We start from the raw sequence: 26892 nt of genomic DNA, 5'->3' as shown, positions 1-26892 counted from the left end.
TGAGGGACGTGATGTTCCTTCCTGGCCACGGGGGAGGCAGGGGGGGGTGGGGGAACACGCGGGTACTTTAGAAACTCGAGCGCGTGACCCTGGGCCAGGGCGTCCAGCACCCAACAGTCGGTGGAGATGGACTCCCACACGCTGACAAAGTTCGCCAGCTGGCCTCCCACCGGGATGCTTGGGTGGGGGCCCGACCCCATGGCCGGTTCAGTCCTGCTTAGACGAGGCCTTGCCGCCTTGTCCTCCCTGGCGACGACAACGGGGTCCGCCCGACTTGCCTCGTCCCCTGTAGGCTTCCTGAGACGACGAACGGGCTGCTTGACGGTAGGTGGAATATCCGCCGCCGGAACCTTTGGAGGCACCCTGCTTGCCTCCGGCGCTCCGAAAAGGCGGCCGTCGTTGCTGGAGAACACCAAGAGCCCGGGTTGTCTCCATGTCCGTCTTGATGGCTTGTAGGGAATCGTCCACTGTTTTCCCAAACAGGTTGCTCCCGTCGAATGGCATGTCCAAAACTCTGGTCTGCACGGCCTGCCGGAAGTCCGTTGCCTTGAGCCATCCACGCCGTCTAAGGCGCACGCCGTTGCCCAACTGGCGAAAACCAGTGTCAGCGATGTCCGTCGCTATCGTAATAGCGTGGTCCCATGCCACTTCTCCCTGCAAGATCTCTAGGGCCTCCGCCCTCTTGTCATCCTGTAGGAAGTCCAGCAGGGGGGCGATCTTGTACCACAACTCCCTGTCGTAGCGGGCTACGATGGCTAAGGCGTTTGCAGCCTTAATCGTCGTCGCTGCCGATGAGATGAGACTGCGTCCCATCGTGTCCAATTTCTTTCCCTCGCCGTCCGGTGGGGAGGTAGACGTAGAGGCCGAAGTGCCCCCCCCCCACCGCTTTCTTCCTGGCCGCCGCGGAGACGACCGAGTCCGGGGTCGGCTGTGCCCGAAGGCACAAGGGGGCGGCGTCCGGGACCCGGTACTTCTTCTCGTACCGATCACTTCTCGCAGGCGTAGTGGATGGGTGGTTAAGACCCTCATCCCAGATATCGTCCAATAGAGGTACAGCGAGGACCGTCTTCCTCTTGGTCTTGCGCCGTTGATAAAGGAAACCTTCCTTCTCTTCCAGGCAAAGTTGGAAAAGCTCGGATGGCCTGGCGATCATGGCATGAAACGATCCAATCTCATCGGGCGGGGAGAAGGTGACGACGGAAGATCCTAGTCGTCTGTACCCGTCGCGGCCGTGTCCATCCCCGTATCATCCCCACGGGTCGTGGACGGGGAGGAGGGCTGAACAGGGCGCGATGGTTGAAAAGGAGGTTCGTCTCCTACGTCGGGATCCCTCCCGATGAGCTGGTCTTCCACGCCAATGCCATGGCTTAAGACTTCGATCAGCTCCTCTTCAGAGGTTGAGGCCGAATCCACAACGAGCTCTTGGCCCCCCTTTTTCTTCTCCAGAGGTTTCACGGGGGTCCTGTCGATGGACTTGAAAGAGGACTCCCTCCGCGGTGGCAGGGAGACTGAGCCCCGAAGTCGCCTCCACTGGTGTAGCCTCCACAGGCTGAGCCAGGGCCGCTGCGACTGTCGATAGAGGCCTTGGCAGGGTGGATCAAGGCTTTTACCACCTTCGGTACGCTCACCGCCTTCTCCTTGGGGGGAGGGTCACCGACTCGCTCACCCTCCGATGGGGCCTTCGAGCTCGACCGGGGTCTCTCCAGGAGCTTCGCCGGGTGCTCGGTCTTCCTCTTACCCGAGCCAGAGCGTTGGCTTGTGGTTGATGGCGCCGGGGAGGATGCGCCCTGCCTGGCAGCCGTAGAGCCCGACCGTTCGGCGCTCCTGGTGCCAGCGGACTCGCGGTGCTTGGCCTTCTGTTGGACCCCCGTCGCCAGGGCGCCCTCAAAGGTCTTAGAAGACTGCTCGGACTACTTCTCGCCTGACGGGCTTTTACCTTCCAGCCAGTTGGCGAGACGCAGATGGCGCTCCTTCATGGTCCGCTCCGACATATTGCCGCAAAACGCAGTCCTTCTCCACGTGCGTCTTGTCCTCATGCAGTCAGTAGAGGCAAAGGGAGTGTTCTTCCTCCTTAAAGACATTCTGAAGCTGGCATCCAGGGCAGACCCTGAACAGCTTTCCGGGCGTCGAGCTTCCCTTCTCCTGGGCCATGACCGAGATGGGCCTGAGAAACTTCTGGAGTCCTCCAAAAGCGTGGCTCGACGAAATCTTCACCCACGAGGGGCGTAGAGGAATCCGACACGGGTCCCTGTTGATCGGATAAAGAAACGGTGGAGTTTGAGGCTCTTTTGACCGAAAAAAGAATTTTCCTATGAAAGCGCGAAAACGCACTACAGCTCGAGAGCAATAGCACGAGGATCCCAACACATGAGCGTGCGGTAAAAATTTGAAGATACATGCCAGAGGCGGGGCTTAGGGAGATGGCAGTCATTGGCTGTGGTCAGTACGACGCAGAGATCAGTGATTGGTTACTACTACGAAAGACAGATCAGAAACGAAACTGATACTGATTTTTCTTTACCGATGATTCCCAGCCTGACGACGGGGAATATTCATGAGCATGTGAATCCATGCCAGACCCCACGCTGGAGAAGAGATATTTACCCCCGGCACGTTTCTTTGAAATACAACTGATCCTGAGGGACTCAGAAGTAGAGGAGCAGAGGGCTCGAGAGGGGAGTTATTTACAGGGGGATAGTTGAAGGTATTCGAAAGCCTTGTGGACAATGCAGTGTTTTAAATGTAATCCTTGCATCCACTGGGAGCCAATGGAGGGATTTTAGAGCTGGAGAGATACGATCCCTGGGCTGGAGGCCAAGGACAAGTCTCAAAGTCCTGTTCTGGATTAGTTGTAAAGGGCGCAGAGTGGAGGCAGGTAGATTTAGAAAGGCTGTAACAGTAATCCAATCTGGAGAGAACCAGAGTTTGGGAGACAGTGAGCTTCTGATGGAAGGAGAGGAAAGACGGAGTACCTCTGGAGGAGGTGCAGCAAGAAGTTAAGATTTTATTTGTTGAGACATCCGAGATGTGTGAAAAGGACAGTTTGGAGTCAAAGATGACCAAAGTTCTTATCCTCGCAGGTGGGGGGAAGGAGGAGGGCCAAGGGAGGCCAGCCAGAGTGTGAGGCGAAAGGATGGTGTACCAATGAGTAGGATCTCTTGTTAGCATTTAGACAAAGATCATTGGCGGCTCACCAATTTTGAATGGCGATTAGGCAATCAGATGGAGGAGAGGTGGTGGCTGAAGGAAGCCTGAAAATGAGTTGTGTCATCAGCATAGCACTGGTAAGTTCAGTTGAAAATGGAAGTGCAGTAGGCAAGAGTTGCCAGGTATTGGTTGAAAAGCCAGGACGAGATGTTAGACCCGTGGCGAACACCACAGGTAGAGAGGGGAAAAAAAGATAGGCAGGGCCCAAGTTGTACCTGGGAGGGTCGATCAGAAGAAAGGTCAGCTAGGCCAGAGCCTGATCAGTGATACCCAGATTGTCAGACGGTTGAGCAGGGTGGTATGGTGGACCGTGTCGAAAGCAGAGGAGAGATCAAGTAGGATGAGGACAGAGTCAAGGTTGTAGAGAAGGTCTTGACATATGATATGGCATTTATAACGTGCCTATATACAAGTGTTTCAAGGCGCGACGAGGCAAGGGAGGGGGGAACAAAGGGAAGACAGACAACGATCCCACTAGGCCAGGTGTCATTTAGATCGCACAAGTGCAAGAGAAGGGGAAAGGGAAAAGTGCGTGGGAGAAAGGGAGAGGGGAAGTGCAGTACATGGGGTAGTAGAATAAATACGATTAAAAGCGGCAAGTTGGTGGCAAGTTAAGTGCAGACATAGGTGCTGGTAGGGTGACTGTAGGGATACAGAAAAAACAGTCCCCAGGTGCAGGGGTTGCCAGGGAGGCAGTGCAGGTGTGCAACTGACAGGGCCTGGGCCCGAGATCATAAGGGTGGCCAGGTATCCATGCAGTTTCAGCCAGGAATTCAGCAGGGGAGAGAAAGCAGAAGCAAAGAGGAAGGTTTTGAGGTGCTTACAGAACCAGAGACGGTTCTCCTCAAGTTTCAGGGAGGCAGGAAGGCTGTTCCAGAGGGAGGCCCCTGCCAAAGAGATCGACCACCAACTCGCTGCTTGGAGAAGCGACTGACCCTGAGGGAGTTGGAGGCAGATGAGCAAAGAGCTCAAGAAGGAAGATATTTAGTAAGAGGGTTGAAGGTAACAGCCCCAGAAGGCCTTGTGGACAATGCAGAGGGTTTTGAACTTAATCCTCGCAGCCACTGGGAGCCAGTGCAGAGATTTCAGTCCTGGAGAGATATGATCCCTGGGCTTGAGGCCAAGGACAAGTCTCAGTCCTGTTCTGGATACGTTGCAGAGGGCGGAGAGTAGAGGCAGGCAGATTTAGAAAGGGGCTGTTGCAATAGTCCAGCCTAGAGAGAACCAGGGCTCTGGAGACAGTGAGCTTCTGGGGGAAGGAGAGGAAAGGAAGAATATGAGGGAGTGCAGCTGGTAGTGTGACTTCTTCGAGACGTCAGAGATGTGAGGAGAGAAGGAGAGTGTAGAGTCGAAGATGACCCCGAGGTTTTTTGCCTTGCAGGTGTGAGCAGGAAGAGGGCCAAGAGAGGCCGGCCAGAGCTGCAGGGAAGGAGGGAGCGGGTGTGCCGAAGAGTAGAATCTCAGTATAACTGGCATTAAGGCAGAGGTCATTGGCGGCACACCACTCCTGGATAGCAGACAGTCAAATGAGGGAAGGAGAGGAGGAGGCCAAAGGTAGCCTGAAAATGAGCTGGGTATCATCCGAATAGCACTGGAAATTGGGGCAGAGAGTAGCGATGCGGTGGGCAAAGAGTGCCAGGTATTGGTTGAACAACCAGGGAGAGAGGTTGGATCCCTGGGGGACACCACAGGTGGAGAAAAAGGTGTTTCCGTGCTTCTGTCAGCTCTGAAGCCAGATTGGTGATCATGGAGAGAATCAACAGAATTGGAAAGAAGGTCAATCTGAGAGATGGCCAGCTTTTCCAGGAGTTTACCCAAAAGGGGAGTAATGGAAATTGGGCTATAGTTAACCGGACAAGAAGGATCAGCTGTGGGTTCTTAAGAGGATGCTCAAGGGTGTGGTTCAAAAGCAGAGGGGAACGCTCCAGAGGTAAAGGAGAGGTTGCAGAAGTCAGAAAGTGCCAGAGTGAGGGTATCGATATGGTCCTTAATGGTTTTAGAGGAACAGGGACGGACCGGTTTGGATGAGGCTTTGAAAGATCGGACTTGTCTAGCGATCTCAGGGGGGGGTGGGAAGGAAAGGAGGAGAAAAAGGGTTAGGGGTAGCCAAACGGGGGTTAGCAAGCAGAGGAGGTGTGGAGGAGGAGAGGGGGACAAGATGTCCTGGGTTTTAGTGATAAAGCGAGGCAAGGGCATTGCTAAGAGCCTGGGGCGAGAGGAGGGGTGGAGAATGCAGCAGGCTTGGCCAGCTCCATACAGATTTTAAAGAGTCTGGATGCCGCAGAGACACAGGCTTGAATGTGGACTCTTCTTGGTGCAGACACAGCTTAGGTATTGCCTTTGGAGCAGGGCGCAGTTCAGTTTGTCAGAGAATTAACAAGAAGCCCTCCATTTCTTCTCAGCCACCCTATACTTACGTTTAAGTGTAGTTAAGTCAGGGTTGTACCAAGAATTGCACTTGGCTTTGGACTTCAAGCGGATCCTCATGACAGGGGCAAAAGCATCAAGAGTAGCAGAAATAGAGGAGTAGAGCAGGGACAGGGCTGTGTCAGGGTGCGAGTCAGCCCGGGATGGAGGGAGATGGGGAGAAGGTGGCAGCAAAAGCCTCGACTGACACAAGTCATGGTCTGCATGTCCGAGAAGGTGGGTGGCAGTCTTGGCTTGAAGGGAGGAGATGGACAGATGAGGAGAGGAGGCCGTGATCACTCCAGGAGAGGAGTGGTGAGGGGGAGGCCAGAGGAGATCAAGACATCAAGTGTGTGACCAGCAGAGTGAGTCGGGCCCGAGGGGAGGCTAGAGAGGGAGAGTGAATCACAGAGGTCGTGAAAGAGAACAGATGAGTAACAGGTAGAATCAAGGTGGATGTTGAGGTCACCAAGGAGGAGGAGTTGAGTGGTTGAGGCCAGGAGGGAGGAGAGGTCAGCCCACTCAGAAAAGGGGCGATTTGACCAGGGAGCCGGTAGAGAGTAGCAACAGTAAGGGAGTGGCTAGGAGAGAGAGAGCACCTGCAAACAAGGCATTAGAAAGAGGAATAGGTCTGATTGGGGATGATGGTGGCAGGAATCCACTTGGGGAAGATCAGGGCTACTCCACCTCAAGGCTGGGTTGATCTGGGTGCAGAGAGGATCTTCTAGCCATCAGGGAGGAGTGTGTCAAAGCTCGTGACCGAGCTGGCTGTGACTAAAAGTTGGGAGCGGGAGGCACTAGCACACAGTAAATTTAATCGAAAATATCTAGAAAAATATCGATATTAGTATTGATTTCGGATAAACTTCAGGTGCAAAGGGGCAAATGCCACGAGGCCACTTGGGGCTAATTGGAGACTAGAAAAAACGAAACAGTGTGTCACCACCCGGTAGCCCCATATGCACTCCAAGTGGGAAAGAACTGTTTTCCCCAGGTATCGTTCAAGAGTGTCTCCCCAACAGTCCCAAAATTGGGATACATAGGGAAGTATATAGACTGTCACCAGGTAAGTTTTTTTAAAAGAAGTGTTCATGCACAATTTACTAATGTTGCTCTCAAACTGAGAGAAGGTATACTTTAAATGTACAATTCTAAGAACATTTTTTCAAACAAAAACAGATATGCATCAAGCGTGTTTTAATACAAAAAAGTAAAACATAAGGAGGAGTACAATTGTAAGTCCAAATAGTACCCTACACTGTTACAGAAAACCCTATATTTCATCTTTCAGAGTAGCTCTGGAGCAATGGTTGCTACTTACAAATGTTCAAAAAGAAAGGGACATCTTCAAAACAATTTGTAATGACTAGTGTTCACAACATTCACACTAGAACATTTTTTGGTGAATCAACAAAGTCCATTCAAATGATTCCAAACAGCACCATTGAGTTCAGTCAATTGCCAATGCGTTTCGGATTACTACAGAATCCATCCTCGGGACTATGGTTGCTATTTGTTCCAACTCTTTATGGTTTCCCACAATTCTGATTTCTATAAAGTAACAAGAAAATACTATCACTAAAGGTTTTAGGATTAACACAGTTAAGTCACTTATGTTATTGGGAAGACCACCAACCTCGTGGTTCATCAGCAGTGGTTACCAGGTAGAAAAATCAGGTTCACTGGACCACAGTGCTTCTGAGTCGGTCTACAGATTTGTGTCGAACTTGAGAATACCCCGTACCCTACGGGGAGGAGAGGATGGTATATCAGGATTAATGTGGACGACCTCATTGTCAATTAACATTAGACTCTTAAGATCTAGAAATTAGTCCAATGTGCATGTAACCCCCCCTGTACCAATTCACACATCCCACAAGTGTTAGAGAATCAAACGGCTCAGAGTGTGCCTGTGTAGTATAACCGCCCATTTGAAAGGACCGGCAAACACTTATACCTGTATACAGCTAGCTGTGGTCATGTGAGTGAAGACCATACCGCTCTGTGTTACCAAAATCATAATAATCTTTACTCAGGTATAGTCGGTATTGCATACGGTGCTCAGAACTACTAAAAATGCCATGCTAACTATCTAGAATGGAAAATAACATCCATATGACTCATCTGAACTCAGGGCATCCCGCACGAACGGACATACCCGCGTGTCAATCTATGGCGTTATGCCACCCCTAACCAAAGTTCCAAACCTACACATTGCGTGGTGACAATCTCACCAAACCCGGTCAAAATCCTGGACAAGGACCTCAACTGAGCTCGACACAAACGTATTGTCAATCTCAAAACAGCCCGAAATTCTAAACTTCCAGAACACCCACACAGCGGCAGATAATTAAAAAGGATCTGCAGGGCGAACACTCACCTTGAACGGGGAGCCAGCCATCTGACGCGTAAGCGCGGGGCTGCCTTACATTGTATGTTTGTTGCCATGGCAATTTCGCGCATGCGCGCGAGGCCAGCGGCCGCCATCATGGTGTGGGCAGATTCAAGCCTCATACAACGAGGTATAAAGTCTGTCAGCGAGGTAAACGCCAGTGAGGACATAAGTCACGGGGGTCTAAAAAGGACATTATATTAACTTTATGTGGTGTTGGAGTCTCAATGTTAAGTGCACGCCGACCAGGCACTAAAACATACAAGCATTCAATACCTATAGCACAGTAGATACATGTGGTTAACCTAACGGGTCAATAAAGTGTGCCAAAATAAATTCCTGGAGGTGAGCATGGGGGGGGATGCAGATCATAGTCTGCTGGGGCCCCCATGGCCACGGAGTACATGTATTAGTACCAATGTGTTTGAACGTCACAGCATTCCTACTGTCATCTTCTAGGGCCGCCCATGTTTAAGATAAGTATAAAAACTGCTACCAGGTACAATCCCGCATCATCTTGTGGTTACAGGAGGCCCAAGTCAATTGTTAGTGTAAAGATGAATGACTGACAGCAGAAATCAAATGACAGACCTGCCTCTCGTTGCTGCCGCGTTTGGAACACCCTCAAGGAGCATCCCAGGTGTGCACATTCTTAAAGTTGTAAAGTATCAATAATCAATTTGTCCTCGTGTTCCACTGCACTAAGGACCCCCAAGCAGAGTATTCAAGCCGTTCAAATTTTATGATCATTTGGCAACATATTACTTTGCAAAGAACGTGACATTTGTTAAGATTGTTAGCAGCTTTCCACTTTCATCCACAAAGATGTGAGAGACCACTGTCTGCCTCATCATCCTGCCGCACATGGAACCCCAAAGCAGAGTCTCCAAGCCGTTCACATTCTAAGGGTCATTTAATGGCATACAGCTTTACAAAGTAAATAACAGTTGTCAGACACCTCCACTTCTAGTCTACACAGGTGCCACTTGTAGTACACATGCGATCAACTTCAGTTGTCACCCTAAAACCAATTAATTCAGGAAGCTCTTCACCCAAAACCCGGACCTTTCAAACGAAACACATCAAATCCAATTCAAGATTCATACCCCTTGGACTGAGACAATCCAGCAGCTCAATCCATAGGATTTCTGTTGGAGCTTCCTTAAAATGTCACCACCCCTTGGGCCCAGTTTCACTTGTTCTAGTATGACACATTTAAGTTGCGTCACTGTATGTCTGGCTTCTGCAAAGTGCACTGCCACTGGTGATTTCTGGCTCTTGGTGCGGATGTTTGACTTATGCTCCTTCCAGCGTATCTTGGCCTTCCTAGTGGTCATCCCCACATAGTAGAAGCCACAAGGACATTTCAAGCCGTGAATCACATTCACTGCATCACATGTGCATGAATGTTTGAGCCAAATTGGTTTACCCGAGTGTGGATGCCTAACACACCCTTAATGACATTTGCACAATGTTGGCAATTCAAACAAGGGGTCGTACCCTTGTATGCCCTAGCATCAGGTCTCGGGATGTGTAATTCTGCTTTAATAAGGCTGCTACGCAGTGCCTTATTATTCTTGTATGCAAATGTGGGTTTTTGCGGAAAAAGCTGTTGAGCTTTGGGTCCATTTGTAACATTGCCCAATGTTTCTGTATTATCTTCTTTTCCTTTGCGTAGAATGTGTCGTCACAAGCGTCTCACTGGTCTTCCGAGCTGTGTTGAGAATCCTAAAACCTTTAGTGATAGTATTTTCTTGTTACTTTATAGAAATCAGAATTGTGGGAAACCATAAAGAGTTGGACCAAATAGCAACCATAGCCCCGAGGATGGATTCTGTAGTAATCCAAAACGCGTTGGCAATTGACTGAACTCAATGGTGCTGTTTGGAATCATTTGAATGGACTTTGTAGATTCACCCAAAAATGTTCTAGTGTGAATGTTGTGAACACTAGTCATTACAAATTGTTTTGAAGAGGTCTCTTTCTTTTTGAACATTTGTAAGTAGCAACCATTGCTCCAGAGCTACTCTGTTACAGAAAACCCTATATTTCATCTTTCAGAGTGTAGGGTACTATTTGGACTTACAATTGTACTCCTTAGGTTTTACTTTTTTGTATTAAAACACGCTTGATGCATATCTACGTTTCTTTGAAAACATTTTCTTACAATTGTACATTTAAAGTATACCTTCTCTCCGTTTGAGAGCAATATTAGTAAATTGTGCATGAACACTCTTCTTTTAAAAAAACTTACCTGGTGACAGTCTATACTTCCCTATGTATCCCCTATGTATTCCTTTTATATTCCCTATGTATCCCAATTTTGGGACTGTTGGGGAGACTTTGGTTAGGGGCTTCAACGATACCTGGTAAAACAGTTCTTTCCCCACTTGGAGTGCATATGGGGCTACCGGTTGGTAACACAGTTTCGTTTTCGAGCTGGCCGTGAACCATGTCTCAGTAAGACAAAGGACATAAAGGTCAAGTTCTTCAAGGAGGTGGCAGATGTCAGAGCAGTGTGACAGAGCGAAGATGAAGGTTGCCAGCCTTAAAGACCTTCCGGGGAGGGGTATACATCAAGGGTATGCCATGCGGAGGTGTGGAGGGAGCTTGAGTAAAGGCAGAAGAGGAAGGAAGAGGGCAGGGTAGCCAAGGGAGGAGAGTAGGGGACAGCTGGAGATGAAAGTTGAGGCGGGGGAACCACCTATCAAAGAGGAGATTGGCCTGAGGGCCCTGCACCATGACAGTGCCCATTTAGGTAGACATTAATGATCACTCTGGAGGAGTCAAAGGAATCCATGAGGACTTCCCAGGAGGTGCCACCATTAATGGGAGAGGGGGAACAGGACAGCACAGATCATGAGGGGTCCAGAGAGTTGGCAAAGGGACGACAAAGAGGATGTCAGTGAGGGTTTGTGTGGCAGAGGCGCTGTAATAGGCATCAGCGATGGGGCGACCTGGGTTTGAGGCCAAGATATCCTTTTTTCAAATTTCTTCTTACCAGACTTAGTGAGAAGGGAAGGATAGTTGATAGAGAAGCAGTTGGAGTAGATGGGAGAAACAGATAATGCCATGGGCAGGTAGAGGGAGGGGGCAGTAAGTATGGAACAGTCACTGGGCTAGCAGGTAAACACCGAAATTCAACTTTCAGAAACACACCCAAAATGTACCACCCAAATTTGATATTAAAAGGTAAATGCTAAGGCAACATAGGTAAAAGCAATGAGGTAGGAGTAGAAGCGAGTCCTGGAACAAGAGCATTAGAGAGCATAACAGGGAGAACAGTTTGAACAGGCAGGGAGGGGTGAGGACCATGAAGGGAAAAGAAAGGGTAAAGCTTAAGATTTATATACATTTCAGTAATCAAGTCACTGAATAGAGGCCTGCAAAGCAGGCAGCAAAACTAACAGCAATTGCTACACAAAATTGAAGTGCATGGCTATAATCCATATTCTAATTCCAAAGTTTATCATTTTGGCCACTAAACCATATATGATATGGTATTTGTAACGCGCCTATACACAAGTGTTTCAAGGCGCGACGAGGCAGGGAGGGGGGGAAACAAGGGGGAGACAGACAAACGATCCTACTAGGCCAGGTGTCATTCAGATCGCGCAAGTGCAGAGGTAAGGGGAAAAAAGGAGAAAGTGCAAGGGGAGGAGGTGGGGGGGGGGGGGGAAGTGCAGTACAAGGTAAGTAGCGTAAAATAATAAATAAAAGGGCCAGCTGGTGGCAAGTGCGAGGTAAGTGCAGAGCAAGTGCTGGGAAGGGGGCTGTAGGGATACAGTGACCGTCCCGCAGTGCAGGGGGAGCCAGGGAGGCAGTGCAAGTGGAGAGTGGCTGGGCCCTGGACCGAGGTCGCTGCGCGTGGCCCAGTTGCAGGTTTAGTGCAGATTCAGTGAAGAGTTAAGCATGTTTAGCAGGGGAGAGGGAGAGCATCTCCTTACCAGTTATGCTGGTGAAATACTGCTTCCTCATACTAGTGATCAGGGCCTGTGTCTTCTCTTTTCACGAAAACAGTTTGAAGCCTGTGTTACTCGGTCTTGTGTTTCTAAAACTGGCAACTTCAAGGTGCTGCGTCTTGCCCCTTCCAAATGTATTAATTTAATCTAGATCATCATTCTGGTGTTCCATTTCCATACCTGGGCCGGCTCATTGCTATGCCAACTATCAATTTAGTGAAGTGGTTGAAGGCAGGATATTAATACATATTTTATTATCTGTTGTGCATTTTTAAAGGGACTAATGCATCAAATAAATTGTGTTTCAATGCGCCCACAGGGCAACAACATGGGAATGGAATGTTAAAGTTAAAGGATATTTGTACCATGCACTATCACCACCGGAGTGGTCCCCTGGTGCTCTGAAAAAAAGGGAGGGTGGGGGAAGGTAAGTTAGTGGGAATAAGCTGGAGAAGTGCAAGTGAGCAGTGATGTGCTGTTGGTGGCCTCAACCCTGTTAACTCCGTTGGCTGGGCTTAGGGTGTTTTTCAGTCAGTAGTAGAGCGCTGTTGTGCGAGTCTATATGGTTGGTTTTGTTGCAGTGTAGTGAAGTTTGTGCAGATTGGTGCATTATAGGCTTGTGGTTGTGTTTGGTTAGAGCTTGAGAAGTATGCAGAGGGGTGAAATAGTGGATTGGTTAATTAGCATTGCCGTCTGGAAGCGAGGCGCAAAACTCTGGAAGGCAAATACAATAATGAGAAGGAGGCAGTCCTACTAAGCCTTGTGAGCATTCAGAGAGTGCAAGTAAAGAGGGGGTGGAGGGTAAGTTCTAGGAGTTCCATTAATGGAAATGCTAGTGAGTACGTTGCAGGCAGCTGTTAAGTGCCTAGCAGAGATCACTTGATAAGAGGTCATCTGCCAATACAATAAGTACAGGCCTGTGATATAGCACAAGCCAGTGTGCACCCAAGGGCAAGTGCTGGGAGTGGGCAGAACAAGTTACTTACCAACTGGTAATGTTCTTTCGACTGGATGTTCCTCCAATGTATTCCACATTTTTGACATGTAATGTCCACAGCTGTGCACTTCAGAAACTTTTTCAGCAGAGGGCATCCTGCGTCAATGACATTGGGTCGATGTCTCTCGAAGGCCTCCGTGAAGGGCGATGTCACTGGAGGTTATAAATAGGACGCACGGCACCCGTAGCCTCCGTTTAAGTATTATCCCCTCAGAACATGTGGCACCAGTCTCATGCCTGCTTGACTGCACAAAGCCTTGCGGAAACATAAGCTGCAATCGCATAGGAAATTCTCCAGAGGGGCAGGCTGGGAGGGCGATGTGGAATACGTTGGAGGAACATCCAGTTGAAAGAACGTTACCAGTTGGTAAGTAACTTGTTCTTCGAATGAATTGTGTCCTCCAACATATGCCACATCTTTGACAGACTCCCAAAGCAGTACCAGTAAATGGAGGGAAAAGAATTTAGAGTACCCAATCAGATTGCAGAATTAAAAACTGCCTTACCAAAGGCCATATCCTGACCATGGATTGTATCCAGGGAGTAATGCTTAACAAAGGTATGGATTGAAGCCCATATGTTCCTAATAGAACCCCCCCCAGCCCCCCGCTGCAGGGCTGTGGAAGTAGCCATGCCCCTATTGGAATGAGCTTGCAACCCTTCAGGAGTGTCCTTACCCCGCCAATCAGTAACACTGCGTAATGGTGAGGATAATCCACCTAGACAAGGTCTGTTTATAGGATATCCTGGACACCGATTGGGCCAGGATGTTACCAAAGAGTTAATCGTTCACTCTGAACCTGGACATCCTAGAAATGTAAAAGCTCAGCTCTCCTAGGATCCAACCAATTAGTAGCTCCTCTTCCTTACCAGGATGAGGAGGGTAAAAAGATGGAAGAACCACCTTTTAACTCAAATGATATTCAGAAACCCTGTCCTTGTGAAACAGAAAAAAGTGGCTTAGAGGAAAGTGCATGCAAATTCACACTCTACGAGCGGAAGTAACCGCAACCAAGAACAGTCTTGAAGGACAGTAATCTCAAAGGGCAAGAGTGCAAAGGTTCAAACGGAGCACCCTTAAGAAATTTCAAAACCAAATATAAATCCCAAACCGGCACCTGGAAAGGGGACGGCGGGAATACATTAGTCAGTCCTTTAAGATTCCTTTGATTTCTCAGTTTAAAGAACATTCTTCAGACGAGCGCAGCCAGGTAACCCTTAATGGTACCGACTTGAAGGCCCCTGTGGGCCAAAGAAAGTAAGTGACAAAAACCATAGGAATGGAGCACTGAAAAGGATTAACATTGTGACCTCTGCACCAGTCGCAGAACTTCCGCAAACCGTACAGGGATTTTGTTGCAGGACACCTGGCCGAAAGCAACACCTCCATCACGTCATCCAGGAGGTCCCGATCCTTATACCTCAACCTTTCAGATACCAAGCGTGAAGGTTGAGTCTTGATCGCTGGATTGAGACCCAGGCCCCAATCTGGAGCAATGAGGATCATGTGGGAACTGAACCTCCATAACCTCTACAACACTTGAATGACGGGGACTGGAGTAAACTCTTACAATAGTTGGAACGACCAATCCACCACGAACACGTCTCCTAAGGCTCCTCTTGGAGAAAATTCCCTTCAGAATCTCTGGCACTTCTGGTTGACACTGGTGGCAAAGAGATCCACTTGCAGGGTTCCCCAAAGGGCGAAGATCCCCTGAATGACTTCCTGAGCCTCCTCCCACTCATGAGAGACCGTGCTCTGCCTGCTCAGAGCGTCTGCTGCCGAATTTAGTCTCTGGCCAGATGAACTGCCGAGATCAAAATTTCCTGCTAGGATGGCCCAGAAACGGAACTGCAATGCCTCTCTGCACAACGGAAGTGACGCTAACCCCCGCCCCTTTTTTTGTTGAGGTAATGCATGGCCACTGTGTTGTCCGTCATGATCAGGACACTCTTCCCCCGTACAGAGGGCAGAAAAGCCTTCAGGGCTAGCCAGATGGCCCTCCGCTCTAACAGATTGATGTGGAGTCTGGACTCCGATGGAGACCAACGACCGCTGGCGCTTAGGTCGTTGGCCTGAGTGCCCCATCCTGTGAGGGAAGCGTCCGTCACTACCGTCACCTCGGCCACAGTTGCCAAAACGGTCCCCCCAACCCCAAATCAGGTTCCATTTGTTGGCCCACCACAGACGATCCTGGGAGACAGTCTCGAATCTGAACAGGATCCGTCATCTAGGTGGAGAACTGCGTCAACTCCAACTATCTCCTGAAAAAAGTGGAGCCTCATCAAGTTCACCAGGGTACTCAAACTCAGACCTTTCTTCCTCTTCATAAATGTCATCCAGAGGGGGCCGAAACCTAGGCCTGGAGACAGAAGAGGGCCTGGAGGCCAAAACTGGCTGCAGATCCTTCCCAGTAGCCTTTCATGGAGGATCCACGAGATCTGGGTACTCCCATGGCAAATTTCAAGAAAAAAAATCCCTGAAGGCGCCGATGGCTTAGACGCCGAGAGCGTCGACAACCTCGACTCTCTGAACGCCAAAGGCTTAGGTGCTGTGGGCCGATACGATGGTAAAGTGTTGACGTCTGAGTCGGACGACAGCGCCGACCAAGTCGACGCTGGCATAGAGCCCGCAATAAGTTGCTTTCTTGCTAGGGACGAGGACCGAGAAGCAAATCTCTTGCGACTTTTCGAATCCTTGTCCGTACGGGACCTCGAAGGCTCCCGATGCGAGTTGCGACGTGGACCCGAGCGTATGCGAGCCACAGAACGAGACCGATCCTGGTGTTAGGCAGAATCCTGTGCAGTTCCCTTAGGGAGCACTACAGAAGATTAAGACAACAGGTATATGCAATAAATCCCCTTTGGTATCAGTCTGTACCACAAAGATTTAGTTGGTAGCTGTGGCTGAGCAGTCAGACTTATCTCAAGAAGGAGATGAGCAGTATTCAGGGTTTACACAATAGGACTACAGTACTATGGAACAAGGAAACACTGACCAAAGTTTTGTAGCAAAAAGAATATATATATATTATACACTCTTAAATTCACACACAAATCACAATCATTAAAGCAAGTTAAAACAGTCAAGAAAAGTATACACAACTCTCCATTTAAATTGTGGACCAGTTTGAGCAAGAGTGAAAACTGAGCAAAAACGGCACAGTGTAAACCAAGCAAAAATGGCACTAACAATTTCTTCAGAGGAAGGGAAAGGACAAGTCATACAGGGTTAGACTCCTAAACACACCAGCAACACTTCCCAATTGGATTGTGAACAAGTTAGGCAAGGTAGTACTTTAGCATAAGCAATACTTTGGTGAAAACCGAGCAAAATGGCACTTCAGCAATATATAAAAAAGGGAAGGAAAGGTGGTTATAAGAGTTTAGGTGCACCAAAACATTCGATGAAAAGCAATCTAGAGAAGGCAGTTGTAACAGATTTAGCCAGAGTAGAGGCCTGTGCCAGAGTCAATGGTACAAAGCAAGTGCCCAGGATCAAACGGTTCAAGTAGCTGCAGTCAAGTCTTACGATTTGAAGAGGCGGTTGCAGAATGTAAAAAAGATAATGTTAGACGATAGGGGCGGCCAACCCAGAAGGTAAGTAAAGGATTTAATACACCTTTAGCAGTACCCAACGAAACGGGAGGCCTGGCAGAACAATGTACCTTGAAAGTGGAAGAGGCTCTTGCGGTGGCAGTAGTTCATGGAAGTTCCTGCAGTTCGGGAGATCCAGCAGAGGAAGAGGCTCTCGTGGAGGAAGGTTCAAGTTCCTGCACTGCCCAGGAATGAAGCCAGCCGCGGTGATGCCAAAATGGAATAAAGGGTACGCTCCTTTAAATCGCGGTCGTGGTGGATGGGTGCCTGGCTATCCGGTCTCCTGGTGCTTGCCACTTGCGATTCAACCAAGGCAGGTCCTGGAAGGCGATTGGTGAACTGGTTGGCCCCACCAGCTCAGGGGAAGAAGACTCTTGCAGGTGAAGATCTCCGAGTCGTTGGGAGAAAAAATTGTGAGGATCTGCAGCAGGGCTTCACCAGTGGTTCAGTCGTTGCAGATGTCTTCAGCCTTAGCTGTCACTCACACAGTGGGGTGGCTATCCTGGCAGGATACCCCCCCCCCCCGCCTATCAGGGCAGAGTGCTACTTGGGTTGTCTATTCCCCCTCCCACACATCCAGTCTACCCCAGACTCAGTGGTGGGCTTCTGTGTAGAAGCCCGTCAAAAGGACGAACAAAGCATCCCCTACCTGGGTTAGGATTTCGGAGAAATACACGAGAAAGAAATATTATGAAATATCTGGCAATAAAAACCTACCTGAGTAAAGTCATTAAAATAAACCAGCGGTATGTTTAAGAAATGTCAGTAAAAGTGGTAGCCTCGAACAATGGGAAAATCCCATAGGAAAATATTCGCGGTTGAATATTTACACTAGTAACCACTGCCACCAGCCAGAAACTTTGGAGAGAGGGACTGGACGGTACCACCTCGAAAATGAACACCAGGGAAAAACTATTAACCCTTTCCAGCACTTCCATAGTAAGATGGGTTGTACTGGTTTTGTTTGTTTACTATTGAGTAGTAAAGTCAATGGGGAACTTACATGCCCTGGGAGACAGTAGTCAGTCCCAGGGTATGGAGTCTATGTTTGGGGGTCCCTAGGACACCCCTGTGTTACTGCACTGAGGGTGCTGTGTAACACCTGTAAAAAGATTATACCTATGAGGGTGAGACAAACCCCATAGATCATAAGCACAAAAGATAGCCTAAAACACATCAGCAATATGTCTAAGATTGGGAAAGAGTCTCACTCTTAGCAGGAGAGAAAAATAAACCCTTCAAATCCAGCAAAGCTGCTGGGGGACTCTATAGGTAAGGGAAATTAGCCTTAGAAGAGAATTCTCCCCAACACCTGGCCGGCTTAGTTAGAAGGCGTGACTGGACCCGTGCCCCGCGATTAAAAAAATAATAAAAAAAAACGAACATTTGTTCTTTAAATGCTGCCCATTCCTCCGGAGTCCAGGACTTCACTACCTTCCTCAAGGCACCATCTTCCGAGGACAACGGGGAAGGCGGCCGGTGACGGCGCTTCCTAGAGTGCCAGGACGAGGAAGACGAATGGCAAGAACCACTCCGGGACCGGACTCCTTCCGACACGGAGAGTCACCCCTCGAGTAGTCGGTGGAAACCCCCCCACCCCTCCCCCCCCCTGGATTTGGATGTACGGGATTAAACAGGCTTAGAGCCCCTACCTGAGCTTCCCCTTTCGCAAGGCCTTGGCAGTCAGCAACTGGCATTTCAAGCAGTCTGTCGTGCGACTCGCCCAGGCACCACAAACAAATGTGGTGCGGGTCGGTGAGTGACATTTTCGACTTGCAGTCTCGGCAGGTCTTAAAGCCAGACCGCGGAGTCGGAGGGGCGAAGAGAAAGACATTGTAACGTTGAACACTCGAGGCACGGCGAGTTTCACGAAGCACGTTTGCGGAAAAAACAGAACTGAGGCTATGGGCGCCGTGCTTCCCATTTATAACATCTGGTGATGTCACCCTCGATGGAGGCCTTCGAGGGAAATTGACCCAACATAATCGACGCAGGACGCCCTCTGCTGAAAAAGTTTCAGAAGTGCACAGCTGCGGACATTACATGTCAAAGATGTGGAATACGTTAGGACACAATCCATTTGAATGATATGGGGGGCGGGGAGACCATGAGTCAGTGGTTAGATTTTAGGGCTGGAGAAATGCAGCCCCTGGGCCTGAGGCCAAGGATAATTCTTGCAGCCCTATTCTGGATAAGCTGGAGGGGACAGAGGAAGAGGGTATATTAAGGAAGCAGTTGCAATAGTCCAGCCTAGAGAGTGCCAGAGCTCTAGAGACATTGAGCTTCTGGAGGAAAGGAAGGATTCCTTTGAGCACGTGGGAGTTGAAAGTGGGCCTTCTTGGCAAAGTAGAGGATGTGAGGGAGAAAGAGAGGAATCTGCAGTTTAGTCACTGCATACCTCCACTCTTGGGCCAGTCTTTATGGTTTCATAACAAAACAAAGTAAGCTAGTTTCTAAAAGCACTGCTAAATCTAGCAGTTTAGGAAAGTATAAGTTAATCACCGTAGTGACTAATGTACTCTTAGTCCTTAGTCCCCTTTCCTCCATACTGGAAGGGATGGGAGACGGAACCTTTCACCAGAAAAAAATCTTCCCCTTAAAATTTAGAGGCACGCAGGGTTGCGGCCCAGGGAGCATGCGCTGCCCTTGCCGCCTTGGCAACGACGGGATCCTCCGGTCTTGCCTCGTCCTCTGTAGGCCTCCTGTGACGAGGAGCAGGCCACTTGGCGGTACGAGGAACCGCCGCCAAATCCTTTGGAGGCAGCTTGCTTGTTCCGAAAGGACAGCCGTCGTTGAACGCCCAAGGCCCAAGCCGTCAGTGTCAGCCTTGATGGCCTGCAGTGACTTGTCCACTGTCTTGCCGAACAGGTTGTTCCGTCGAAAGGCATGTCCAGAACTCTGATCTGCACATCCTGGCAGAAATCGTTGGCCATGAGCCAACTGCGCCGGCGAAGGCAAACACTGTTGCCCATCTGGCGAAACCCAGTGTCGGCGATGTCCGTGGCCACTTATGGCGTGGTCCGAAGCCACCTCTAGGATTTCCAGGGCGTCAGCAGAGCTATCTTGATCCACAGCTCCCTGTTGTAGCGTGACACGATCGCGAGGGCGTTTGCTGCTTTAATCGTAGTCGCCGACGACCCATTGTCCCATGGCGTCCAGCTTCTTACCTTCAGGGGGGGGGGTGTGGGGGGCGTGGGGTTCAGAAGTTGAGGCCGTTGCTCCCGCCGATTTCTTCTTGGCCGCCGCGGAGACCACCGAATCCAGGGACAGCTGTGCTCTGAGGCACATAGGGGCAGAGTCCGGGACCCGGTACTACTTCTCGTACCTGTCTCTTAGCGGGAGCCGTGGCCAGGTTCTTCAGGAGTGCCAGCCCCTCGTCCCAGATGTCGTTCAGTAACGGGACTGAGAGGACAGTCTTCCTCTTGGCCTCCCGTTGTTGGTAGAGGAAGCCCTCCTTCTGTTCTTCGGGGCAGAGCTGGAAGAGCTTGGATGCCCTGGCGATCATGGCGTGGAAGAAGCCAACTTCGTCAGGGGGAGGACCCGGGGAGGTGGCGATGGGAGGTCCATCCTGTCACCACCGTCGTCGTCACCTCCGTCCCCGTCTCATCCCTCAGGAGGGGAGGGGGGTGAAGGCTGGACTTGTCCGCTTGTCAGGTGGGCTCCCCGACAGTCCAGGCTCTGCTGAGTCATTGGTGGGGGATAAGGGCATCCTTGTCCTCATCTCCATACACAGGGGCCTGTATAGCCATCAAGATCGCTCAATTGTCCCCTTGTACGGGTACCGGCTGCAACAGGGCCGAAGGCTGGGGCGTGGGGCCTTCCGCAGCCCCATCTTCCTCATCGGCTCCTCCGTTGCGCTTTGTCGGCCTAGTCCGGATCCTTCCTCTGGGCCCTGGATTCTTCGGACTCTCTGTCCAGGATCCTTTGGACGCTAGCCAACTCATCCTCAGAGGTGGTATCCAAGTCCTTTATGTCTACCGCGCCCCCCCCCACTTTCTCCTGCTGGGGTTTCACTGGGTCTTCTCGATAGGCAGAAAAGATTGCCTCCGGGGTGGCAGGGAACCACTAGCCCCTCGAGCCGTCTCCACTGGGGAAGCCTCCATAGGTTTCGCCAAAGCTGCCACAACGCCTTCAATCAAGGCCTTAGCCGGGTGAATCGGGGCCTTCATGACCTTGAGTGTGCCCGAGGCCTTCACCTTGGGGGGTGTCACTGCCTCGCTTCCCCCTGGCCATCTCAGTCGGGAATCGACCGGGGCTTCTACCGAAGCTTACCCGGGTTCTCCGAGCCAGAGCGTTGGCTCGTGGTTGAGGGAGTCTGATAATGCACCCTGCCTGGCAGCGGAGGAGCCCAACCGATCGGCGCTCCCAGTGCCCGCGGACTCGCAGTGCTTAGCCTTTTGTTGGGCCCCAGTCGCCAGAGCGTCCTCAAAGGTCTTAGAAGACCGCTCAGACTTCTTCCTCTTCTCATCGCCTGCTGCTGGGCTCTTCCCCTCCAGCCAGCTGGTGAGCAGAGTAAGACGATCCTTCATTGGCCGTTCGGAGATGCTCTTACAAAACAGTCTTTCTCCACGTGCAATTTGTCATTGTGAAGGCAGTAGAGGCACAGAGTGCTCATCCTCAAAGATGTTCTGTAGTCCGCATTCGGGGCAGCTCCTGAACAGCTTGAATCCAACAGGAGTCATGCTTCCTTTGTCCTGGGCGATGTCCACGAGGAGTAGGCCTCAAAGATCTTCTGGAATCCTCTGAGAAGTGGAAACTCGACAAAAAAAGATGCCCTTGAGGGGCATTGAAAATTCCGAAAACGGGTCCCCGTTGATCAGAAGTAGAATCGGTGGAGCTTGAGGCTCGATTGACCGAAAAAATAAGAGTAAACTTCGAAAAAACGCAGTAAAACCTCGAGAGCTACAGCACGAGGACTCCCAACACTTGAACGTGCAGTAAAAATCTGAAGATGGCTGCCAGAGGAGGGGCTTAGATAGAGGGCAGTCATTGGCTGGGGGCAGTATGACCCAGACCAGTGATTGGTTACGAGAAGCATGACAGTTCAGAAACGAAACTGAAACAGATTTTTCTCTTTACCGAGGATTCTGAGCCTGACAAGAGGGAATATTCATGAGCATGTGAATCCATGCTGGAGAAATGTGGTCTATGGCTCTGAGGCAACCAGCGCCTGTATTTCGCTCGCTCTACAAGCCGAAGTGAGGCAGACTAGCAGAGCAGTCTTGATGGTGACCAGCCTGATCTAGCAGACGCCATTGGCTCAAAGTTTGTGCACAAGAGCGCCCAAGACTATGTTAAGGTCCCACACGGGGTGCAGCCTCTTGATGGGCAGGTAGAGCCTTGCAAGCCCAGTCAAATAGTTGACTTGCTGGTCGAGTGGTCTGCCTGTATGAGGACAACCTTGCCCCTGAGAAGCAGTATGAATGCTGAGCGCTAGCCAGATGGCGTTCAGCTCTAACCAATTGATGTGGTATTCCTGCTCCTGTCGAGTCCAGGTGCCATGGACGGACAGATCGTCCAAGGTGGCTTCCAGCCCTCGCGCGAGGAGTCTGTTGATGGGGAGGGCGGCCGAAAGGGCTTGCCCGTCCATAAGTTGCAGTTCCTGGACCACCAGGTTAGGTCCGGCTGGAGAAACGTTGATCATCTCAGATTGGGAGCCCCGCTCCTGGTTCCATGATACCGCAAAGTGCAGCTAATCTTCCTCATCCTGAATATAGTGTGTGGGACGGCTAAAAGGACCGCCGCCAGGAGATGCTGGTACAATCAAGCAGAGATCACCTCTCTGCCGAGGAGGTGGCCCTCTTGATGGCGAGATCTTGTCATCCGAAGGAGATAACTTCTCAGAGCCCGTGTCCCAGTTGAGGCCCAAGAATATCAGTCTGCGTGGGCTGCAGCTGCAACTTCTTGAGATTGAGCAAGAAGCCCGGTCGTGCAGTGTGTTCATAAGGGCATGGGAGGAGTGTTGAACCACTTCCAGATATGTAGCCCTGATGAGCCAGTCGTCGAGGTATGGCTAGAGGTGGAAGCCCTACACTCTCAGGAGGGCGGCCACTGTGTTCATTAGCCTGGTAAAGACCCTGGGGGCCGAGTTGAGGCCAAAAGGGAGGACCTTGTATTGAAAATGGTAGCCCATGATCCTGAACCGTAGGAAAGAACAATGGGCTGCCAAATCAGGACGTGTAGGTACACATCCTTCAGATCCAGGGAGCACATCCCGTTTTCCTTGAACAAGGTCTCGGCTATAAAGGCTTGCGTAACCATCTTGAACTTGTAGGGGTAAGGAGAGGTTGAGGGTGGAAAGGTCCAGAACAACTCTCAGGCCCGCCTGGTTTTTCTTCTGAATGGCAAAAATCCTGGAGTAAAAGCACAAGCCTCGCTGGGAGGCTGGGACTTCCTCCACTGCCTCTCTACGAGATACCGGATCTCAGCTACAAGAGTTGCTGTCGGAGGAGAGGCTGGGATGGGCATGCGCTACCCCATGGATACTACAGAGGATCCAGGGGTCTGCAAAATTCTGGCACCATAAATGTGTATGGAGAGCAAGCCTGCCCCCCACTGGAGACAAGTGGGCCCGAAGGGGCGTGTCATGCCTTCTTTCCCTCAGAGGCTGTCATGGCGGAGGGGGACTGGAAAATGCCCTTACACACCCGCAACCCCCATTTTGTTGGTTGCGCCGGTTCTGAGATGGCAAGCGGTCTTGTCGCTTGGATCTCCGATCCTGGAAGCTGCGGAACCCTCCATATGTACACCCCCCGTTGGAGCGCTGCTGTGACTGGGTGCACGACTTGGGCATTGTCTTTGTCAAGATGGATAAAGACTTGGCCGTTTGTGAGCTGTTTTTCTTCTTGTCCAGCTCTTCGTCCATGGTGGAGTGGAAGAGGTCTTGAAAGGTAGATCTAATATGAGTTCCTGGACGTCTGGGTCGAATTTTGTCACCCAGAGCCAGGCTGTCCTCATGACATGGCAATACAGAGATGGCACGGCCATAGGTGTCCATATGGGCCACAGTGGATCCCATGAGGTCCATCTTTGCCTCAGCCAGCCCCGCCTTAAAACGTGATTGGCTCTGCGTATGGAGTTCCATCTGCCTGTACTTGGTGTCCAGGCGTCGATTGACCGACCGGACCGAGAGGGGCTTAATCCAACCCTTCTTGGCCAGGGAGACTAAATCAATTTGCAGTGGAATCCCTGTTTTGGCAGAGGGGCGTTGCATGAGGACTTAATCCAGAACTCGCTCAGCCAGCTGCTCAACTGCGGGTTGGGGTAAGCCCAGGTACTCTACCAGCCCAGCAAGATCCTGATCCTCCTCCTCCTCCTCCTCCTCATCCTCATCCTGAGGATCCTGCCGAGGAGGTGGAGGAGTAGCCAGAGGCAGAGGCTGGGGAACAGGGACTGCAGCTGGAGGCTGATGCGGTACCGCCCAAGGAATCTGCTGGGGAGCCGGAGGCGCTTGTGGTGCCCCTAGCATCATAGGGAGGACTTCCCTAATGGCGTCCTTGAGGATAACCCCCCATCCGAGGAACCCCTCGAAGAATCCCTCTTCACTGGCCGCAGAGGTGGTATGGGGTACCAACGGGGTAGCCGGGAGCTGCTGCATACCCTGTCCGTGTGGGCCGTATGGGTTCAGTGGGAAGCTGCCCTGCGCATAATGATAGGCTGCAGGCCACGTACCTGGTTGAGGCCAGTCCCACCATGACACTCGTTTTTCGCCGAACTCCTGGAATGGCGTCGCACGGGTGCCTCTCTGGCACGGCAGCAATCTTGTCGAGCTGCCTACCACGTGCCTGTGATGTGTTGCTCGGCTCGCTGGGCCCAGCTGCCTCCAAGACTCTTGCATGTGGATCACAAGGCCTACCCTGCTCCTCTGGCCTAGGCCAGGTACATGGGACACCCTTGACATGGGGGTCAATAGAGCTGCGTTTAGGCGCCCCCCTCAGACGTATTGCCGATACTAGGGCGTAGCCCCTCTGCCATATTGCCGGTACAAGGGCGGAGCCTCTCCAATGATAATCCTGTACAAGAACCTTCCGGTCCCTCAATACTGCCACCGGGAGGATAGCTCGGCCCGAAGGCCGGTAGCTGCAGCAGCCTTGGTGCAAGCGCTGGTACAAGGACCTGAACAGTGCCTCCCACGTGGGAGTCCTTGGGAAGGAGTCTCCTTTGCAGGGTGCGATGGAAAATAGCGGCCCTACCTTGAGCCTGGTTCACCGTTTCACAAAGTTCTTGAGGTCCTCTGGAGGAGACTTCTGGAAGAGCTCCCTCCACCTGGCTAGTCTGTTTTTCAGCTATTTCGATGACAGCGAGCCATGCGCTGTACAAGCTTACCAACCGTGGTCTGGTCCAATGCAAAGTAGGCAGAGGGTGTGGGGGTCTGAAGTTGGGAAGAGCGCGTTGCAGGATGGACACCAGCTGAACCCTGTGGAAGGCAACATGCGCCAGGGAGGAGCATGATGCCCAAGGACAGAGTACCTGAATGATGAGAAAAAAGTATCTACGCGTGGAATTACATGGCCAAAGCCAAACCTAGGAGCGCTGGTGAATTCGGCCCGTACCAGTCGATGCGGAAAAGGGGACAGGTGTGGTGCCGGAGCGTGGAGTCAGGGCAGCGCATGCTCCCTGGACTGCAACACCATGCGCCTCTAACTTTAAAAGGGGAAGAAGGCTTTTTCTGGTGAAAAAGGTTCAGTCTCCCGTCCCTTGGAAGGGACGCCCATACAGTATGGAGGAAAGAGGACTATGTAGGTTAGTCACTACAGTGAGTAACTTATACATTTTTCTCCACACACTGAAAGGCCGGGTCTCTTGCCTCCTCCCCTACTGCCTTCACCCTCAGTTGGTTAGTCTCCTGACGAGAATGGTATCCAGGTGGCTTACGGGTTGATTGGACCCAACAACTCAAAAGGACAAAGTCATCCTTGAAGGGTCTACTCTGTAGAGATGAACTTGGCAATTCGGACCTGTAGCAGGGCTTCACCGGGCAAACCAACGGTCCAGGAGTTGCAGCAGCCGTCCTCTTCCAGCTCATCTTTGGTCCTTTCGTTCCAGTGGTCAACTGCTTTCCAGTCCAAGAGACTTGCCTTTTAAACAGTTTTCTCCCTTTCATTCCAGCCTAGCTGCCACTCACCCAGCAGGGTGGCTGTCCTTGCCAGACAATCATGCCAGAGTGCATTTGGGTTTCCTAGGAGACTAAGCAAAGGGGGTTTCTGGCACCTCCCTCACTTCCTGCCCACCCCAGACACTCCGGCGACAGAGGCGGTCTTCAGTCCTGAAGCCTGCCAAAGGCATAGAAACAAAGGTAGCAAACCTGGTTTGGCGTGCAGAGACAAACACTAGAAGGACCTTTACAAAAATAAATCGAAAAAAAATAAGACCAGGACCTGTTTAAACAAAAAGGGGCGTAAGGCGCCAGCTTGAAAAACATGGCTCTCGCGATTTGTAGCTACCGATGTTCGCGGTCGGGAAAAATCATGGTAGTTTGTTGTAAAACCACTGCCACCAGCCTTTGCAATAGGAAAGGATAGCATTTGACCGCTTCATGAGTTTCTAGGCACAGGGGATACTAAGTAACCCCTTCAGCACTCTATAGGAAGATCGTGTGCTGGTCTAGGAATTTAAAAAGACTAGTCAAGTCAGTATAACTTTACATTCTCTGGGAAACCGAAGTTTATCCCAGAGAAGGTATTTAAACCTTTGAGAAGTCTAAAAAGACATCACTGTGTCACTGCACTGAGGGTGCTGTGTAACACATGAAAATATGCCCTTGGAGGTCTTAAAACTCAATCCAAGAACACAATGGGACGGGACAGAGGCTGACGGGTTGGATGACTTCTTCCTAGCCTCAGCTGAGACAGAGTCCAGCGATGGTTTTGACCGCAGACATTTGGGTGCAGATTCTGGCACCCAGTCCCTCTTCGCTGAAGCAGCCTTCATCAGAGCCAGCCCCTCATCCCAGACATCGTCCAGGAGTGGTACCGACAGAATGGTCTTCCTTTTCACCACTTAGCGTTTTCACAGGAAGCCCTCCTTCCCTTCTAGGGTGAGTTGGAAAAGTTCCAACGCACACTCGATCATGGAGTGGAAGGAACCCACTTTGTCTGGTGGAGAAGCCCTAGGTTGGAAGAAAGATACCACCATCTGTCAGTCCCAGATATGTGTCCCCCATATCCCTGGGGGCGGGGGGAGGGTGCGGCAGTGACAGTTGGAGTGGACGTGTGGGGTGTCTCCTTTTCTCCGGTGGTGACCCCAGTGTAAACTGAGTAGTCGCTGGTGGTGCCGTCGGCAGAGTTTTCTGACTCGCCGACACCAGAGTGTGGCAGGTCGAAAGAATATCC

At 50.9% G+C, this 26892-nt stretch overlaps 1 protein-coding gene and 1 long non-coding RNA gene across 2 annotated transcripts in view; both read right to left on the bottom strand.

Annotated features, from left to right (window-relative positions):
• Positions 1-26892, bottom strand: part of TCP1 (t-complex 1) — a 223144-nt gene that overhangs the window by 4904 nt on the left and 191348 nt on the right. The gene's annotated exons all lie outside the window — the stretch shown is intronic.
• LOC138452668 (uncharacterized) lies at positions 6794-9435 on the bottom strand. The gene is made up of 2 exons (XR_011260302.1): positions 7250-9435; positions 6794-7164 (listed from the first exon to the last, which is right to left on the bottom strand). It is a non-coding gene; the product is annotated as an uncharacterized lncRNA (long non-coding RNA).

Source organism: Ambystoma mexicanum, chromosome 4p (genome assembly GCF_040938575.1).
Source record: "Ambystoma mexicanum isolate Mex_15411 chromosome 4p, UKY_AmexF1_1, whole genome shotgun sequence".
Lineage (NCBI taxonomy): Eukaryota > Metazoa > Chordata > Amphibia > Caudata > Ambystomatidae > Ambystoma > Ambystoma mexicanum.
The sequence above is the reverse complement of the archived record's forward strand: the minus strand, read 5'-3'. Positions and strand labels throughout refer to the sequence as shown.